The sequence below is a fragment of the Ambystoma mexicanum genome, chromosome 2q (genome assembly GCF_040938575.1).
Source record: "Ambystoma mexicanum isolate Mex_15411 chromosome 2q, UKY_AmexF1_1, whole genome shotgun sequence".
Taxonomy (NCBI): domain Eukaryota; kingdom Metazoa; phylum Chordata; class Amphibia; order Caudata; family Ambystomatidae; genus Ambystoma; species Ambystoma mexicanum.
This window is the reverse complement of record NC_090924.1, coordinates 168239333-168260451: the sequence shown is the minus strand read 5'-3', so window position 1 is coordinate 168260451 and position 21119 is coordinate 168239333. Positions and strand designations below refer to the sequence as shown.

The window sequence follows — 21119 nt, the reverse complement described above, 5'->3', positions numbered from 1 at the left end:
GTTATCCTCCCTGCTCACTCAAAACACCGAGCATGATCCATTTCTTTGGTGCCGCCAGGTGTATTCCCCAAGTGTTGTTCTTGTTTTTCCAGCTGTGCCTTAATCAAGTTGCTGACTGAGCTGGGAGGATTGTGCCGGTGTCGGAAGTCTGTTGCTTAGTAGCAGCAGTGAGTGGGTGCTGGGGTTAGACCTTTGACTGGGGTTGCATTTGAATGCAAAATAAAAACACTCGCTATAAGAACTCTGTCAGCACGGCATTCACACTAGTGTGCCATTGGTTTCCCCCATAATTGACTGTATTCAGCATCGACAGCTCACCATTTACATGTATGCAAATGTAAAAGGTGCTTTCCTAGTCAAAAAGGTTTAAACAGAGGAAAAACAGATTATGAGTGCATGCAGTAAAAAATATTAGTACCCGGCCATGGTCAATCAGAATGTAACAAACAATCTGATTGTCCCTCGCCGGGGCATTATCCAACGCAGAATCCCTCGCCTTCAGGGTGTGGCAGCCCCTCAGCCAATGAGGAGGCTCCGAACGGGGTAATCACTGCTATGAGCCACCACATGGCTGGAGGCTGCCATCCTCCCCCACCGGGGATTCAGGTGTGCCCCCCCCACCTTCCAAACAATCCCCTCCCCGCCCCCCCCAATCCCACTAACCTTCTTTTTACTCCGTTTTAGAGAGCAAACACACTGGGATCACTTCTGTCCCCAGTCCGTCCTCTCCCGATGGCCGCCATAATACCTTTACATAAACCCCAACTTCTGGCTTTGTCAATGCTCGGTTTTAACAGGACTTTAGTGCAAGGAGCAGATAATAATGAAGAGGCTGAAGACATACTTGGTTAAAACATGTTTATTACACCAGTAGCTATTTATGGCAGAAATAAAGCCATTAACTCTCAGCAGACTGCTTAGAAGAAATACTGGCAGGCTAAAGTTTGACCTTATTGCTTCATAGAGTGAGCTGAAAGAGACACCCGGTGGATGTGCTTACGGCAGGGAGGGGCGAGCAGTGGGTAGAATGGCCATTGGAATAAGCATGGCCATGGGCAGTCAAACGGTGGGTGAATATGAGCAGTGGGTGGAATGACCGTAGGGATAAGCATGGCTATGGGCAGTCAGCGGGTGGGTAAATAAGATCAGTGGGTGGAATGACCGTAGGGATAAGCATGGCTATGGGCAGTCAGCGGGTGGGTAAATAAGAGCAGTGGGTGGAATGACCGTAGGGATAAGCATGGCTATGGGCAGTCAGCGGGTGGGTAAATAAGAGCAGTGGGTGGAATGACCGTAGGGATAAGCATGGCCATGGACAGTCAGCGGGTGGGTAAATAAGGGCTGTGGTTGGAATGTCCAAACAGATAATCATGGCCATGTGCAGTGAACAGGTGGATAAATAACCAAAACAGCATACAGAAGCTGTGTGTCCCTCCTCGTGTGCCAACTCCCTCCTACTTGTACTCAAATGCAATAGTTTAATGCTATGTGATGCAACTTGCTGTGATGTCAAGGGGTGAACGGTCATGTAACATCACTTCCTTTGACATCATTTTGGGGCGGAATCAAATGAAAATGAACATCTTCCAGTGATGTAACTCGGGGGGATGAGCAAATTACATCACTTGCTGTGTCATAATGAAGGTCAAGGGTCGCGTGATGTCACTTCCGCTAACCTTGGCATTTTGGTGAAATACGTCTCTGGCGAGGGGCAACACAGGGGTTATGGGAATTGTAGTGTGTTATATTCTTGCTGCTATAATAAACAAGAAAAAATAGACCATTATACTCGGCCCATTATTAGTGTTTCTCATGTCCGTCAACATTTTACCAGCACTGACATGGGCATAGGACATGGTGGAGAAGGGGGGACAAATCACCCCCACAATTTTATATATAATGGCATTCATCCCCCCCCAGAATTGTGTCTCTGCAGCTTGTCAAATTACGTCTGCAGCTGTCATGTCATCGTGCAAAAGTACAAGTTAACTTCTGCAGACTGTCTGCAGCAGACTTCTGCTCGCTCATGCGTGCACTGCGCATTTGGAACATGCCCGGGGAACAAAGTGCACGTGCCACTGCGCAGTGCACTGCTGCGCAGCCTCAGCATTAGTTTTTCCAGAATGAAGGAGAAGCCAGGCAGTGGCGCATGCTCGTGCTGAGTGACTGACAGCCTTTGATTATCGAGGGAGTGAGACTCTGACTCGATCTCAGCTACCATACCTAAGGTAAGTGAAGTGTTATATATTGTGTGTGTGTGAGTGAGACTCTGACTCGATCTCAGCTACCGTACCTAAGGTAAGTGAAGTGTCATATATTGTGTGTGTGTGAATATCGTGTCGGGCCAGTCTTTTCCTATTCTAAATTTCTTGTTTGAAAAGGAGATGTGGGGGGTCGGGTTGGGGGGACACTGACAATCTAGAGACAGTATTTTCGAGGATGTGATCCCTGGAGCATGCAAACATCTGTTGCATGTGTTTAGAATATTCAACCACATGCCAGATGTAATATGAAACATGCTTTCTTTGCTGTACAAGTCATGGAAACAAGTATTTGTTTGCATAAGAAAGTATGTTTGAATGATGATGCTTGGAGGTGTGAATTAGCGGGAGTGTGTATGTGTGTTCATGTAATACGTTTGTAGGGAGTTTAAATGAGTGTGTGTGTGTCTGTGTGTAAAATTTCCACATTCCAAGGGAGGCCTCTGTAGCTCTCTCTCTCGTTCTGTGTTTGGCGGGGGAGGGGGTTTGCTGCGTACCATGAAAATGTGTTTGTTTTGCACTACTTGCATATACGGACACACGGGGCACAGGAAAGATGAGCCTGTTTTTACGACTGCATTGCCTGCAAAAGTTGGCCACAGCCGGCATGAAAATATGTTGCAGTGGCTAACGTGCATGTTGAAGGACTAAGGTGCTTTTTCACAGAATAGAAAATGGCAAGATGGCATACACAAGGCCATGGGCGTAGGAAAGGGAGGAATAGGGGGGACAAATCCCCCCAAAATATTTTAGGCATGGGGATATTATGCCATTTATCCCCTCCACCCCCAATCAGAAGCAAGGTGAGGGAAAACAGGGGTTTTATTTTCCCAAGTGAAGTGATGAAACAGCAGGGCAACGTTAAGTAAAATCAGGGCTGGCTGTAAGCAAACATCCAGCCAGGCCTGGGTGGCTTGCTCATCGTTCTACTGGCTGTAGCTGACTGCCTGGTGCACCGCACATAATTCATTTCTGCCCAGGCTTGCACGCCTGCACATTTGAGGGATGATGAACACATATATTTTGTAAAGTGGCATCTTTGGTCCACACAAGGCAAGGGGGTGTACAAAGGGGTAGGGAGGGTGCACACATGGTGTGTGTGGAGCTCGTTTTGTTTATGGTGGAGAATGATGCACACAATGTGAACAGTAGGGTGGTGCCCACAAGGCATTTGCATAGCTAGAGAGGTAGGTCTGATGCATAATGTTTGTGTAGAATGGTAGGTAAGGTGCAAGTACAGTGTGGCAGGTATTGCATATATTTGGTGTCTGCATAAATGTAGGCATGTGGCTGGTATGATAGCTCAGAGGGTTGCGCACTCGCTGCTGAAATCTGTGTGGGATCTTTAGGTCACAGGCTGGAATCCCTGTAAGGCCAACTCAGTCTTTCATACGTCCGAGGTGGATTGATGAGTACCAACTTTGGGTGGGTGATACTAATTGCATGTAAAGGATCTATGTGCAGCGCTTTGGCAAAAACGCTATATAAATTAAAAAAATAATATTTTTGTATTCTGAGGAGAGTAGGGGTGGGGCATTTGATTTTTGCATTGTGGTAGATATGATGCACACATGGCAAGTGTACAAATATCAATATGGTGCAATTTGTGTGTGCTGAGTTGTAGTTAGATATTAGGCACATAAGGTATACACAAAGGGTTCGACATGGTTCACACTTTGATTGCATAGCAGCTGATGTGCTGCACATAATGTGTGCAGAAAGCTGAGTGTATTGCATGCACGCTGCTTTCAGAGCAGTTGGTGTGCTGCCTGCACACATAGTGTATGTACACACGGGTGGGTGTGGTACACACTAAATGTGGTGAAATCATAGGCATGGTGCATATGATCATTGTTCAGAGAGCTCTATGCACCAATCACATAGGATCTGGCAGAGGTGAGCACTGTTTGAAATAAGGAGTAGGAATCGTTCACAAGGTGTTTGTAGAGCAGTGGGTATAATGCATGCATGGTTTGTGCTGTGAAATAGATATGTGCACCCGATGTAGATAGAACAGATGATACAGCGTTTGTAGAACTGTAGTTGTGGGGCATAAAAGAGGGGGGTGCAAATCAGTTGATATGTTGTACCAGTGTGTGTAGAGCAATAAGCTTTATGAACATGTGTGTGAAAAGCAGTTGGTATGGTGCACACATTGGGCCTCATTACGACCTCGGCGGTAGCCATGCCACTGTTGGTGGCATGGCTGTGCCGAAATCGCGTCTGGGTTCCCAGAATGAGGAATTACTGGGCCATTCCGAGTTCGGAGGGCCCGGTAATTCCTCCTTCTAGGAACCCGGACCCGGACCTTCCCCATTTCCATTTCAGCCCCCATAGGGCTTAATGGGAATGGGCGAGGGTGCAAACAACGGGCCGATTACGAGCGGCCCGTTGTTTGCTCTCTCCTCCCCTCGCGGGACCCGCTCTGCACGTCTGGTCTAATAATCAAATTTGCTCCTGTACTGAATCATTAGCGAAGACAATTTTTCCCTATTTTACACTATTACAATTGTATCCTCTCAACATCACTAATAGAATTGCACTCCTCACTTAAATACAAGTTAAAGTTCTTCTCTCCAGTGTTTTCATGATATATTTAGGACACCAGAGAGGTAGCATGCTTTGCCCTACAGGCGTTTTGGTTTGCTCTTACTCCTCACTTAACAACATCAGTTTCGAAGTGCAGAAAATTCAATCCCCATTGTTGCAAAATATTAAGGTGTATCACTTATCTGCATTGTTACCATAAACAATGTAAGAACATTGGCTGCCTCCTGGTTTCTCTAAAATAATCATATCTTTATTTTGGCAAGAGCCATCAACGGGCCCGCAAAAGGTTACAGCGATTAGAAGCAATTCTTTAAAAAACATACTTAAAACCACATATTAACATTTTGCATTACACTTATTTAACCACTGGGCCCATTAAGCAGCAGTTTCCCACTCCCCCTTTGCTAAGCATATGACTTTGAATCATATCACCTTTCCGGACCTTTCAGTGGCATCATGCTTTTTAGTCTCTATTTAGCCCTACATTCAATAATACATATTTAAAAACATGAAGACAATATTATTTATTGCGGGTAACCCTAAAGTGAGTAGGATGGTCTCAGTGTCAGATGTTGGGTGAGGAAACAGTTATTAACTCCATGCAGCTACTATGTTTCCCGTTTGTAGTCTGGTTATCCCACATATCCGAAACATCTATTTTTAATTTCTGGACTATCAGGCCCATCTTGATAAAAAGTGTGCGTGTTATGTTATGTTATGTTATTTAAACTTATAGAGCGCACGGTCGCCCAAGAGCATCATGGTGCTAAAGGGGAGAGCTGATCACGCTGAAGATGGCCTAGGAGAGTGAGAGCTAGAAAAAATGGTCTTAAGGGCTCTTCTGAAACCAAGATGGTTAGGAGCACTTCTTAGTGCCGGAGGGAGATTATTCCAGCGTCTAGCCGCATCGATAGAAAAGGATCTTTTTTTTTTTTGATTTAATTGTAATACAATTTTACAATTTTTACAAAAGATTCATCCCTCTATTTTAAAATGAATTTTCCCTTTTTTCCACCCTCACTTTTAAGTGCATAAGCATCGGTTTATGCCGGCGTTCGTTGTTATCCTTTTGCCTCCTACCGCCGACCCTTTCACGATTGAACCTAGGAACAGCAAGAAGATTAGTGGTCAAGGAGCGCAAATCCTGTGTAGGGGTATAGCTAGTGAATTTTGATTGCAAAAACTCAGCTCCTTGGCCATGAACCGCCCGGTGCACAATGCACAGAGACTTCAAATGGACACGCTGTCCCACCGGAAGCCAATGCAGTTGGCGAAGTACTGGAGAGATGATGGCACCATAAGGAGTGCCAATGGCTAGCCTAGCCGCCAAATTCTACATGCGCTGAAGCCACTGTATTAGATCGATCGGCTGCGACAGATATAGAGAGTTGCAATAGTTCAATCGTGAGAGGACTACCACAGCCACCACGGGGGGGGGGAGAAAAGCTTCTGGTATCATGTTATGTTATGTTATTTTGCACTTATATAGCGCCTTATATACCATTGGTATGGTCTGAAGGCGCAGGTAGGTTGAACGCCCTTGGGAACCGAAGTTCATATCAGTAGAGTGACTAGAGAGAGTCAAAAAGGTGCGTGTGAGCACCGGGTATGTGTACAGCACGTGCAGTATTGGTGTAATAGCTGCTTTCTAGCGGTAGGTGTGGTGGTTGAGAGGTCAGGAGTATGTGTTCGTTCTGGCAGGATTTATCCAGATCGGATGTGGCTGCGTTAGGCCTGAGGAGAACGCCTCGCTGGGGGGTGCGTAACCAGCAGTGATTACTTAGAGTGATGTGGGGTGAGCGGCAAATGTTGATATGAGAACAGTTATACCGAATGGTGTCATAGTATCTCTGTGTTCTATTTGAGTGGTGATGTAAGGAGAGAGTAAGCGTGTTGGTGAGATATGATGGGTTACATGCCCTTTCAGAGACTTCTAAATTCACAGAGAGGTTATTGGGTACACTTCTATATTCAACTTTCCATGGGAAGCTATTGGGCGTACTTCTTAATTCACAGAGAGGCCACAGGGCACACTTCTAAATTCAGCGGGGCTGCTGGTTACATTTCTAGAATCATAGAGAGGATATTGGACACACATCTAAATTCAACTTTCTAAATGTACTTCTAAATTAAACTTTCCACAGAGAGGCTATTGGGCACACTTTTAAATGCAATTCTATATTCAACTTATCACAGAGTGGGTACACTTCTAAATTCAACTTTTCACAGAGAGGCTTTTGGGTACGCTTCTAAATTCACTTTCACAGAGAGGCTATTCGGTATGCTTCTAAATTCACTTTCCACAGAGAGGCTATTGGGTACACTTCTAAATTCATTTTCACAGAGAGGCTATTGGGTACACCTCTAAATGCTGCTTCTAAATGCACTTTCAATTCAACTTTCTAAATGTACTTCTAAATGCAACTTTCCACAGAGAGGCTATTGGGCACACTTCTAAATGCAACTTCGAAATGCACTTCTAAATTCAACTTTCACAGAGTGGGTACACTTCTAAATTTAACTTTCACAGAGAGGCTGTTGGGTACACTTCTAATTCCCTTTTCACAGAGAGGCAATTGGGTATACTTCTAAATTCACTATTCACAGTTCTATCTAAGTGTGGGCATGCTGATATTCATAATTCCATCTAAGAGTGGACATGCTAACTTTCACAATTCCATCTAAGGGTGGACATGCTAACTTTCACAATTCAATCTAAGAGTGGACATGCTAACTTTCACAGTTCTAACTAATTGTGGGCATGCTAATATTCACAATTCCATCTAAGAGTGGACATGCTAACTTTCACAATTCCATCTAAGAGTGGACATGCTCATTTTCACAGTTCTAAGTGTGGGCATGCTAATATTCACAATTCCATCTTAGAGTGGACATGTTAACATTCATAATTCCATCTAAGAGTGGACATGCTAACTTTCAAAGTTCTAACTAAGTGTGGGCATGATAATATTCACAATTCCTTATAAGAGTGGACATGCTAATTTTCACAGTTCTAAATAAGTGTGGGCATGCTAATATTCACAATTCCATCTAAGAGTGGACATGCTAACTTTCACAATTCCATCTAGGAGTGGACATGCTAACTTTCACAATTCCATCTAAGAGTGGACATGCTAACTTTCAAAGTTCTAACTAAGTGTGGGCCTGATAATATTCACAATTCCATCTAAGAGTGGACATGCTAACTTTCACAATTCCATCCAAGAGTGGACTTGCTAACTTTCACAGTTCTAACTAAGTGCGGGCATGCTAATATTCACAATTCCATCTAAGAGTGGACATGCTAACTTTCATAATTCCATCTAAGAGTGGACATGCTAATTTTCACAGTTCTAACTAAGTGTGGGCATGCTAATATTCACAATTCCATCTAAGAGTGGACATGCTAACATGGGTAAAGCCCTCTTAAGGAGTCTGATCTGATGGTGGGCGGCTTGTCACAAAGCAGTCACTTGGTTGGACATAAAAAGGGTGGCAGAGAGAATAACGCCTAGGTTTCTCACTTTACTAACTGGGCTGGGAAGAGGACCCAGAGAGGTGGGACAAAAAGCTGAGGTCCACCTTGAGGAGTCTGGAGGGCAACCTACCACCAATACCTCCGTTTTATCGCCATTAAGTTTGAGCCAATTCTGGTCCATCCAATCACCGACAGCTTTCAGCAAGTCATGAAGGCACAACGACACCTCAGCCTGATCTTAATCTAATCGGATCAGGATTTGGGTGTCGTCAACATAAGAGTAACAGTTGAGGCCATAAGAACGGATGAGGCAGACCAGCGCCCAGATGTATATGTTAAACAAAATTGGGGAAAGTGAGGATCCCTGTGGGACACCACAGGTAAGGGGGCAAGAAGAGTAAAGAAACAGGGGCATAGCAAGGGTTTGGGGACGGTCTGAGAGAAAAGAAGTGAACCATGCAAGGACTTGGCCAGATATCCCGATCTGAGCCAAGCGTGAAAGCAGAATAGGGTGATCAACCATGTCAAATGCGGCTGATAGGTCCAACAGATTCAGAGTTCCAACTCCACCCGCGTCAACTAGCCTGGACATGTCGTCTTGTACAGACACCAGCACACTTTCAGTGCCTCTCCCTGGCCTGAAGCCAGCCTGAGCAGGATTAAATATTTTAATCTTGCTTGGCTTGGATTAAAGCAGGTTTTAATTATTGAACCATAACCTAGAGTTTCTCTTCATCTAAGATCATTTTAAATATAATTCTTTACAGGATACATTTGGATAAGCTCCTAGCTACCAAATGATCATTATTTAATAAAGTGTGTATAGGCAATGGTTAGTTACTATGTACATTTTCTGCAGTAACTCATGAGTCTCCTTTGTGACCTTTCTCTCTAGAGCACATATGAACAAGTCCTAATTGGCAAACACATTATTTGATCAAGTGTATTCAGATTATGACAAAAATGTGCACAATATCGGAATCCAAAGTTCAGTCTGATTTTTCATTCTCACAATGCAAACAAGGTGAGGGTAATCAGATCCCTCTTGAAGTGGAATACATGTGCCGTATAAATGACTCACGACTCCATCTCCTTTTCTCTTAACTCACTAGGCTGGCTCTCATTTCACTCCCAGATCAAATTTAATTTCCTCTGTCTAGTCTTCAAATCCCTCCATGGTCTTGACCCTCCCTATCTATCCTCCCTTCTCACCTTCTGTACTCCTTCTTGTTCACTGCGTTCTGCAGATCTTTTCCTTCTCTCTCCTCCTCCTCCACCCTGTGCCCATTCTCACTTCTGCTCCTTTCAACTTTTCCCTCCTTTCCATTGGAACCGCCTTCTCGTCCCCATCTGCTGTACGACCTCCTACCCTTCATTCTGCACTTCTCTAAAATCTTATCTCTTTCATTCACCCCCTAGCTTCTTTTTGCTTCCTCTCTTACTTCTGATTCTACCTCTACCCACTCCTTCTACTCCCTCTATCACGTTGGTCCCTCTCCAATAGCGCTTAACCTCATCAATAATAATCAATAATGCAAATTGTTCCTTGTACTGTTTTCTGGTTTTGATTCAATTGTTATGTAATGCTTGTTGTATCTTGCTTGTTCCTCTTGTAAAGCGCTTTGGCTTAAAGCGCTATATAAATTTAAATAAATACAAATACAACTACAAATAGTATACATACTAATTGTCTACAGGTTCTCGGCATCTTAGGTCCTCAATTGATGTGGTTCTCTATAAGGTACACATATGTAATTTAATATTTTCATTTTGAATAAGATGCATGCATTTGCCAAGTTGTTATATACTTCCTAAGTTTGAGATTCTGCCAGCTTGTTTATTCTCATAGGCCTGGCACTTGTCAGATACTGAGCTACTTTTCTGATAATATCTGTTTGGTTAGTGGATTTGCAGAGTTTTTCTGCATCATTAATGCATCGTATTCCTGTAGTAAGGTGCATATGCTTTAGCATGTTCCTGCTTATGTTGCTTTAAACTGGGCAAAAAAAAAGAAAAGTTGTAGACCACTTTCAGGATTACCTGGGAAGAATGGACAGGTTTTCTAACTATGCCTGTTTAACTGGTTCAGGATTTACCCAATGGGTAGAATCCCGAATCGTAGTTTGGAGTATTGCGTTATCTGCGGTGATGGATTAATCAACTCTAATTAAATCACTTGGTAGGGGCACTAGAATAGCTTCTCAAAATGAGCCTTGGTAGTATTCACACATTAGGTACTGATCAGACTGCGTGTGCATACAATATTGGTGATGATGCCCTAACGTCACCTAAAGTCTGCAATATTAATGAAAATGTTGGCTATGACATCGTCACGCTAGGTCAGTGTTAAAAAATATCCTGATACTAAATAAGTCAAGCAAGAAATATTATGTTTTGGAGAACTTGTCATTGTAATTCCATGCTTGTCTATTATATTCAGTGTACAATTTTCTTCATGCAGCAAAATCCACAGTGTTACAGCCAACATGTGTTTCGACCCACCCGGGTCTTTCACAAGGCTGAACAATTTCACATACAAGGAATAGCCACAATTGTATGATTCGGTGCAATGAAAGTGGAATACCAGGGATGGTGGCCGACACATCACAAGATCAGGTTATCAGAGAAAACATAGGCTAGCCAGACACCAAGTTCAGTTCTAAACCTATCAGACCGAGCTCTCACTAAAGCCAAAGCCACAATTCTAAATAAGGGATTCTCTTTTTTGCCATCCATTCATATCAAACCTATTGACACACAAACAGATCTTTTTGAATTTACCAGAAAATTTAAACTGAAGAAGTGTTTTGCCACAAAGCAACATATTCGAGATGATCAGGATTCTGTTGTGCCGATAAGTGATGTCACCATATAAGATCTGGGGAACACTTCTATCATTAAAGGAAACAGAGTCAATTTCAGAATATGACTTGATCAAACACTTAAGCATTGATAAAGATACCATAAATACAGCTGAACCTAAGAACAAAGTAACATGTTCCCAGAATATTTCAAGTGATCTGTTGTTGATACATTCCAAAAGGAGGTTAACCTTGATATTCACAAACCTGGATACAAGGTAAACAAATTGTAAACAGCTCTATCTACTTGCACCTCTTAGACAGATTACACCAACAAAATATGTTTTAGTTGTTTATTATTTTTGTACTGTTGCTTAGTAAACATTAAACAAATTGTTTTAGATACAAGGAGTCAAATTCATTAATTGTTTGCAGGTGAATTATTTTCCTAAAAGGGAGGTAATTAAATAGATGATGATTAATTCATTTTTTATGGGACCGATATATATTTTTTGATATTTGTTTTGATAAATAATAAACAAATGTAAAATATGTTTGTGGTGTAATCTGTGTAATATGTGCAAGTAGATAGAGATGTTCATCATGTGTTCTTGATCTCTGGAAGGAAGAAAACAGAATACAGAAAGGCAGGCCTTCTCTGTCTACGCCCCACAACTCTGGAACCTCTTTCCCAATCAACATCCGACTCACCCGCTCGGTTCTACAGTTCAGGAAGGAGCTCAAGGCTCTCCTCTTCAAGGAACGGTTCCTTCCTAACACCTAGGTCAATACACCATCCACTTCCCAACATAAATAAGACTGTGTGATCTGATCCCCTCTGTTTCCTCCCCTGGTTACTTGTAGATCCATTGCTGACAATTTGCCCTCTATCAACTGTTGTTAAAAACTCAATCCATTGTTTCTCTACTCTCTTACCTTGTTCTTCCCCCTATGATTGTAAAACACTCCATTGCTTCCCGGAGCTAGGTCTGTGCTCAATGAATACCCTAATAATAATAATAATAATAATAATAATAATGATACTTAATATTATTATTATATATAACCTCCCAACAGGACATTTTGTATGGAAAATTACCTGCAAATAATTCATGAGAGAGGGGGTTTTGCTCGTTATGCTCACATGCTGCGACATGGAGCTGATTTCAATTCCAAGTATGGACATTGGTTCACTAATGACCTACACTATAACTATGGAGTCCTGGTTTGTGATATGCTCAGCTGCTAAAAAGGCACAAAGCAGGTTGGCAGGACTGAGTGATGTGCACATGTAATTCCCAACATCCCACTACCAAATTATGTGATTTGTGCCACCATGGCAAGTCCATTAAGATCTGTAGTAGCCATTGTATATTTACTCGGGAAGACATCTGTCTCCATACAACAATATAGAGACAAGTAAAATATGCATGTGCCAGATAACTGAGAGTGTCCCAAATGAGGTCCTATGTGAGACAAGGACTCTCTTTAATCCTGTCTTCAACATACAGCATGCACATTTTTGTGTGGATGGCAAACATGGGTGCTGATTGGGGCAGAAAACCAAACTGCTTCAGAAATAGGTTTTCTTTGATATGGGGTAATAATCCAGATATATGTCTCCACATTCCAGCTGTATAAGAAGCTGCCCCCAATGCCTTGTCTTCATATATCTTTATGAAGAAGCCAGTGTGGAACCCAGCTTCCTTTTAACTATGGTGCAATATCCCATCAGTAAATGTGGCATCTTTGTGACTTGCGATTCAATGGCCCTCATTACAACCTTGGCGGAGGACCATGGTGCTATTAGCACCATGGTCCATGCCGCTAAGGTTACGATTCCGCCATGGTGGATGGCGGAATTACCGCCCCATTCCAAGGTGAGTGGGGCGGTAATTCCCCATTCACCATTTGCCCTTCCCCATTCCCATTTTCGCCCCCATAGGGCATAATGAGAATGGGGAAGGCGCTAATTACGGCACCGTAAATTACGGTGCCATAATTAGCCCCAAAGTCCCTTTGCGGGTTGGATTTTTAACGCCTGCTAAAAGCAGGCGTTAAACACCAACCCGCAAAGGGACACTTGTAATCAGGCGTTAAGGGTTAACGGCGCCGACAGCGCCGTTAAACCCTTAATGCCTGAGTTGTAATGAGGGCCAATATCTGGGGTTAAAGTTTAAGTATCTATTATGGTGGCTCCCACATAACACAACACAATTAAAGGTCAGGGGGATAATAGTATCAACAGTAGTGGAACAATCCAAACAGTAATGTGTGCAGACAATCAGAAAATGAAAGAAAATCTGTAGTGAATAAATATTTAAAAAACACTGTCAGGATACAAGAGTATAGCACACAAGAAGAAATACACAATTGAAGAAACTCAAATTAAATAGTTCAAATGTAGACAAAAACAACAGCATGAATGTAAGTGCTGGAGTGACTAAAGTGACTCTCAAACTAACAAAGTTAGGGCTGACTGGATTTAGTCAAAGTCTAATTTGACTAAACAAACTGCTCTGTATTGGATAGCAGATCACATGGGATTGTTTTCTATTTTCACTCAATGTAGTACACAAGGTTTATACATATGACATTGCTGTTAGCAAATGCAATCGAACGACATGTTTCTGTTTGTTAATCCAAAACAAATGGCGAACATTCCTCAGGAGCTCATAGATATAGTCACTTGTTCTTATATGGATCTTTACTCTAGTAAACTATATATGTTCAACAGCATTAAAAGAGCCAGTGCCTCTCACAACTCTTGGAGTTTCCACACTCCGGGTGACTGTGGTAAGGTTCTCTTCAAATGATCACAGGGAGACCATCAGGAAATTGAGTCCTCATCGAAAGGCAGCCATCATGCCAGGTCTCTAGGTGGGGCACATGCACAGAATTAATTCATGTGCATGGTCCAAGACTGTAGAAAAACAATAGTTATTGCAATGGACAGAAGGGAGGTTGTGGAATCTAAAGCTCCAAACCAATGTTGGGTTTTCACATGTCTTGTAAAGCGGTTTCTGTAGTGTTGCTTAGCAACCTAGCCAGCATTCTTAATCGATCCATGTATTCGGCCAGGCAGATTTTCTGCCATGAAGAGTAAATCTAGCGTTCATTATCCAAACAGCCAGAGACGTGACATTTACTATTCGCAGCAGACGAGCTGCCTGGCCAAACATACAGAGCATATTCAAGTGTGGGCATGTTAAAACTTTTAGAAAGAATTCATAAGGGTCATCATATGTTCTGTTCATGGATCTATTGTGAATTCTCTTTTGTAGATTGGGGTGACAACTGCCATGTTCCACAATAATAGCAACCTTATACTTTCTAAAATTGCCTCATATCATCCATACAGGACAAGAGGGTAAATATCAGTCTTGTTTGTATAAAGATCTGAATTTGGTATATTCCCATTTTTAGACCCCTTCAAGGCAAGCTTCATTTAATTTCATTGGAGTGGAGAAATTCTCATGAAAATTGTTTTAAAGTGTTTCCGTTCCAGTAAATGTTTGTAAAAGCTAATGTTATATTGAAAATTCTTAGGACTACCAGATTGTGTTTCTATCTGCATTTTTCTTTACCTGAATGTTCGTCAGTGCACCAACCAGAGAAGAACACTGCAGAGTGGCAGAACCACACTCCAAAAAAGCTGACCATAAGCATGCTACAAAAGGACAGAAAGTGTCCAGATGACACGTTTAGCACTACCAGAGTGCTTGTTCACACCTGGCTTATGTGGCAACAGTGGCTATTTCAAGCCTTATAGTCCCTTGTTACTTTTGACAGCAAATATGTCTAGGTCAGTGATACAGATAATGCAGGCAAACATGTTGGAATGGGTAACTGACAATCGTGTGGAAACCAAACTACCAAAGTCACAGGAATATGTCACTCTTCAATGAGCAATTTGGTAATAATAAACCATCAATTCACAGGAGCATTTCATTATGATGTTAGTTAACAGTCGTCCAATTATTCAATATTTTCAAAGTGACGGACATCCTCATTTCTTATAATTGTATACAAGAATCCTAAAATGCAACTGCTTACAGCAACATAAATACTCACATACAGCCAAACATGCTAAAGTGCAAATGCTCATAGCTGCCCAGGAATTAATTGCTGGTCCATTAATTACAGATGAAAATATCAATACTCAATGGACAATTTGATAAAATACACAACAGGAAAAAGGCATTTAGTTTACAATGTTAATTAACCAGACAAATATTCAGTATGTTAAAAGTGACACAATTTCTCACACATATTACATAAATGGCAATGTCCTAACTTGCAAAGAATTATTTTTTACACACATGCAATTGACATGATAATGTGCAGATGATCATAGCTGCCCAAGAATAAAGCACCAGTGCATGAATAGTTAACAGGAACACATTTAGATAGGAATGAAGAAATACAGATCTTTAAATAATTATTTGCTACTGGCAAAAATAAGTTTGAGGATAACAAAATGTTCCAACAGCTCCAAGAGTGCAATTGAATGACACCATCATGAGGGAATATTGACACACGTTCTATAAACTACGTACGTAAGAACCATCTACTCAAACAAAAATTACCTAAAACCAAGGCCAAATGGACTCAATGTTCAATAATGCAAGAGAATCCATGTGCCAAAAGTGGGACATGATCTAAAAAAAGGCCAACAAAACCCTGCACCTGAGACTAATACGCAAAGGAAAATTGAATGTAAAAATTAAACAGCAAATATAAATGAGCAGCAGTATCATAAAACATACAATGACTAAGTCACAGACAATATCAATAAACTCATAGAAAACCAAATTGCGATAAAAACAATGTAAGCTCATTGCAATTCAGACTCCAATAAAGATGTACAGTTCCTCATCAATGTTATGGCCAAGTGGTGCTTTAGTGTCAAAATCCAGAATGAGCTTTGTCTCCACCTGGCATAATTTTAGAGTCCTATGCCCACCTGAGGGATGAATGGCAATGTGGGCAACACCAAAGAAGGTTAAAAATTATGCATTTTTATCATGGTACTTCTTAAAATAGTTAGCCATCAGATAGGACAAATCTGAAGTTTTAATAGATCCAAGATTGTAACGCTTACCTCAGAAACTCTGCGGGAGCACTTCTCTGGAATTCTGTTTGGTGCTATTCTCTGTGTGCGTAGTTAATCTATGCAGTCTGGTGATCTACAAGAAACATTCAGTAATCCTTAGTATACTAGTCTAATGCACCCGTTCAAGAATTATCTCTCATACCCTTCGGGAGGCGTTACCTGTAGTTTGTTTTTTGGGAGCTCTCCATCCTGCTTCTACGCAGGGGCGCTTGTTCTGAAGAAGGGAAATGAAATGCGATTTTCTGAGGGAAGGAAGGATGGCAGGTGTGCGTGAAATGAATAGAATGGGGTGATAGGAATAGATAAGGAGTTAGATACTATTGATAAGCTGTTCCATTATATTGACGTGCATGAACACCTAGACACATCCAACCCAACTATGAGGAGCAACTCAATATGCGTGTGAACAATTGGCCAGAAAAAAAAAAATAGGTTAACTGCAGAGATAAAGTATAATTCTTTTTCACATTAAAACGTGTGGTGTATGCTAACTTGTGAAGAAGACTTTCCACAACCAATAACATGACTCTAGTAGTTTTACTGACTGGGAGCAACTGTAACATTCCCCAGAATTGACGACTCACAACCTTGTCACCGAATTGTAATACTACCTAGCATGTGTGGAAGGGCTGACTGACAGGGGAACAACGTATTACTGTTGTTACAAAAACCATGAAACTCTGTTGACTGAAAAGGCACGCTAAAAACAAGGGCGCAACAACATAAACAGCCAATACTTGCGGTAACTGCCGCTTGACGAAACAACAGGCTTCAAACTGCTGAGGGAAATTTGCCAATGTTCCGCTGACAGGAATGAGCGCGGCAATTGTATTGAGGTAACCGTGAAGGCAACTTGCGAGAAAGCTGCCTAAAATCCGACACCAGGGAAATACTGTGGAAGTGACTGGAAATGTACACTAACTACAGAGGGAAAAACTATGGAACCATGACAGGAGATCATAAGAGTGGGCTGAGGAAAACTGTGACGAGAACTGGAGCCGCGGTAAGCGTACACTGCAAAGCAGACGACGCGAAGCGCGGAGCAGGTGAGAGGAGGGACTTATATATGCTGTGAGTGTGAAGCACTAGACCATGACGGTTACTTTCCATAGAACCCCTTAGCCGCCATCTTAGGTGATGAGGAAGTGTCTTTTTCCCCGTAGCCTAAACATGGTTCTTTCCGTGTTACGGACCAAGCATGATAAGCCATGGTCCACAAATTCTTAGAGGCTAATCTAGGGGCATGACCCAAGCTCATGACAAAGATGCTGCAAAATCCTAATTTTTAGCTTACACATGGTGCTGCTTACATATAATTTATTGCAAGGACAACAACGTACATATACAACAAAGGTGGTGTCACACGTTATCACATGTTATCAATTGTTAGATAGCTTTCCGTGGTGTAGCATGGACACACACCTTAAATGTATGGAATTTCATAAACCCCACTGGCGATGTAGAAAACCAAGGAGTCTGTGTGGATGCTCTGGTCATGGGCTGGAGAAAACTCAACACCAATGTATCCCTTAGTGAAGGAGCCCATCTCAATGTTAACGTAAGTCATGAAGAAAGCAATGCCAGCAAATCCTTGTCCATCCTCAGAATATTCAACGCCTCTGAACAATCTTCCTGAAATTTTGTGAAGATCTAACATATGTCACAATAAAACATGGGTCATCAATTATAATGATAATGATGTGTTATTTATATTGCGCCTTAATTCAAATTATCATTTCATGAACTGATCAATTTGTACTGAGAAGATGATTCCTATGAATTTGTCTAGGCTTCCCATAAGCATTCTCTAGGACACCCTTTGAATAGCCAAGAGATACAAAATTGTGAGAAGCTTCTGAACAACATTTGTCAAATTAAACAAAATTGAAATTGAACAAGATCTGAACAATTCCTGCAATAACACACACATTCATCATATGGAATACTCTTCTTACAACTTACCTAGTGGCTACTGCTAGCATGTAAAGGAAGACCCAAACTGGTGTTTTTTTTAATTTTTTTAACAGAAGTGTGTAGTCCACCTATATCCAAAGTGACTTTGACATGAAGATAAACAATTTCAGGTATTACGACTTTCTTTAAAAGCCAAATATTCACTGTTAAAGTTGATCCTTTCAACAAAATCCACCCAATTATACTCAGTCTCTTTCCTTAGGACAAAGACGTCATCAATATAATGCCACAAGGCAACAATCTGGTCATTAAAAATCCCAGATATGATTTCCGATAAAATAGTTGCTTCCCACGGGCCCATTGATAAATTGGCATATGTGGTGGCAAAACAACTACCCATGACTGTCCCCCTTACTTGATGAAAATAAATCTTCAAATAGAAACACTTTGTTAGTGAGACAAAATTCCAACATTTCAAAAAATCATAGTACTGTGTGACAAAAAATTGAGCAAACGTGTTTGCAACAAATATTTACAAGCAATGACACCCACCGAATGATCTATGGAGGTGTACAATGGCACAACATCCATAGTGGCCAAAATCAAACCGCCACCCATGGGACCTCATTAATGTGATGTACAAAATCCTTTGTGTCTTGCAAATAAGAGGGCAAAACAAAAACAAAAGAAATTAATGTTTCATCAATAAATCAGGACAATTGCTCCAATAGTGATCCTGATAAAGTAAAAATGGGTCTCCCATGTGGCTTAACCAAAGATTTGTGCATTTTGGGCAAACAAATAGATAGTCAGGATGGTAAACAAAGGGAGAACCAAGAATGTAACCATATCTCCATTAATTATGCCAACCTCACACCATTTGGTAACTAATGCCCCTATTTTAGTTTGTAACCTAGGAAAAGGATTAGCAGACATTTGTGAATAACACGTACAATCTCATAATTGTCTGAGGGCTTCTGCACATAGTTAGAGACCTTATCTGAGTGTTTAGGCCCTCAATTCTTTCGGGACTCCGCAACTTGATGGGCTCAAGGTGAAATGGGAAAGGGATGTGGGTCAACTGGAGCCGGAAGACTGGGTAGATGCGTTGATGTCCCCCAGGGAAATTGGGATAGATAACAAACTCAGACTAATACAATTGAGAATTCTCCACCGCTCGTATCACTCACGGGCATCGATGGCCAGGTGGGGGGGACTAGATGATGGGACATGTATTAGATGCCAAATCGAGCCCGCCACCTTCTACCATATGATTTGGGAATGCCCAGTGTTACAGCTCTTCTGGGGGGACTGTATTAATAGGATCTCGGCTGCCATGGGAACACCAATCCCTAGGGACCCCAAAATGGTACTCCTGGGCATCTGGGGAGAAGTAGACCTGACAAAACATGGGAAAATGTTCCTGTTGATAGCGCTTGGGGCCGGTAAGAGACTCATCGCGGCCAAATGGGGCTCCGCTGACCCACTGTGCCTGAACCGATGGAGGAACGACCTGGACAGGTGTGCGGCCTCGGAACGCCGGATCTACAATGCACGAGGCTGCCCCCGCAAATTTGAGAAAATATGGGGCAAATGGCTTGACGCGCAGTAAGCCCCGCCGGTCGATACAACTCAACATCTTGCCTAACCCCACCTGCCTGCCTTGACATGCAACTGCCTGTGGCCCCTGGCCTGGTGTTGCCCCTCTTGCCTTGGACAATGTTTCTGTTGCTGCCATGCTATGCCCTTCTCATTTGTTGAATGCCGATGATTTATGTTGCTTGTTATGTTGTTATGCTTTAAAACTCAATAAACAGAGTTATAAAAAAAAAACAATGTCTTTCAATTTTTGTAATCCCACCAAATAGTCTGATTGGGTATGAGTGAGATGACAACTACGTAAAGAAGAAGATGTTTGTCGTAATTTGCGTAAATCTGCTTTACATAAATCATGAAAAGCTTCCATACAAGCCCCAATAGGCATGGGGGATTTAACTTCGACTTGCCTTTCAAATGGGAGGAACAGGAGAAGTCAGTTTTAATGTCAAAATCTTCGAAGTTTATATTGGTGGTGTCAAAAGATGAATCAACCAATGTTGCCTAGTCCGACAAAGAATCAATATCAGAGATATCAGGGATCAGTAACTCAGTATAGACTGACCTATCAGCAGGGCATACTAACATATCATTCTGTCTTTTTATGTATCTTTTTCTTTTTCCTTGTTTACAGAGCCTTTGATGTGCAGTCGGCTCCGTACTATACATATGGCGCTGTAGCAGGGGAATCTTTATCTGCCATTATTTCGAGACTCATACGTGACGCTCTATTGGGTGAGTCTTATGCCATGACTAATCTATATACCCCTGTAGTATTATCATGGTCCCTTATCATGTGTCCCTCCAACATTATATGAGCAAGACTGTTAATTTACATATCCATGTATATGTGTATGTATTCCTTTCTGTTTTAGATCTTTGGGAATATGTTTGGATCCCCCCTCGGTGTACGTGACATTTACTGCCTTTACACACAAGATGTAGACTGATCAGTCTTTCTATATATTTTCCTCGACATTGGTGGGGGTACGTAAAACATGTATGTTTTGCATAAAGTTATATGTGGACCAAACCATAAGTATTTTCTCTGTATAGGTTACACCTGTAGCACATTATGTGGGCAGGTGTTAGCCATTGGACATTTCAACTAGTAGTTTAGCATACAAAGTTCACAGCTCTTTAGAAGTACATGTTCTATTGTTAGCTGCACTTTATGTGCACTTAAGTGCCTGTACCTATTGACATCAGCTCCATGTTGTGATGCTTCTGTTTTCATTTTCTGCCTTTATTTAGGCATATCCATAAGGACATCCGTGACAGTTTGTTATTCATTCACTGACATCAGCTGTTCTTTGCAGCTTTAGTTCATCCTCCGAGAGCAATATATTTCTATTGCAGAGTAAGTCAATGTCATATGTTTTTCGACCTGGCACTTGGGATCT

At 41.8% G+C, this 21119-nt stretch overlaps 1 long non-coding RNA gene across 1 annotated transcript; it reads left to right on the top strand.

Annotated features, from left to right (window-relative positions):
- The first annotated feature begins 2130 nt into the window (after positions 1–2130).
- On the top strand, positions 2131–20697 carry LOC138568927 (uncharacterized). Its single transcript, XR_011303005.1, has 3 exons — positions 2131–2228; positions 20351–20451; positions 20592–20697. It is a non-coding gene; the product is annotated as an uncharacterized lncRNA (long non-coding RNA).
- Positions 20698–21119: the final 422 nt, after the last annotated feature.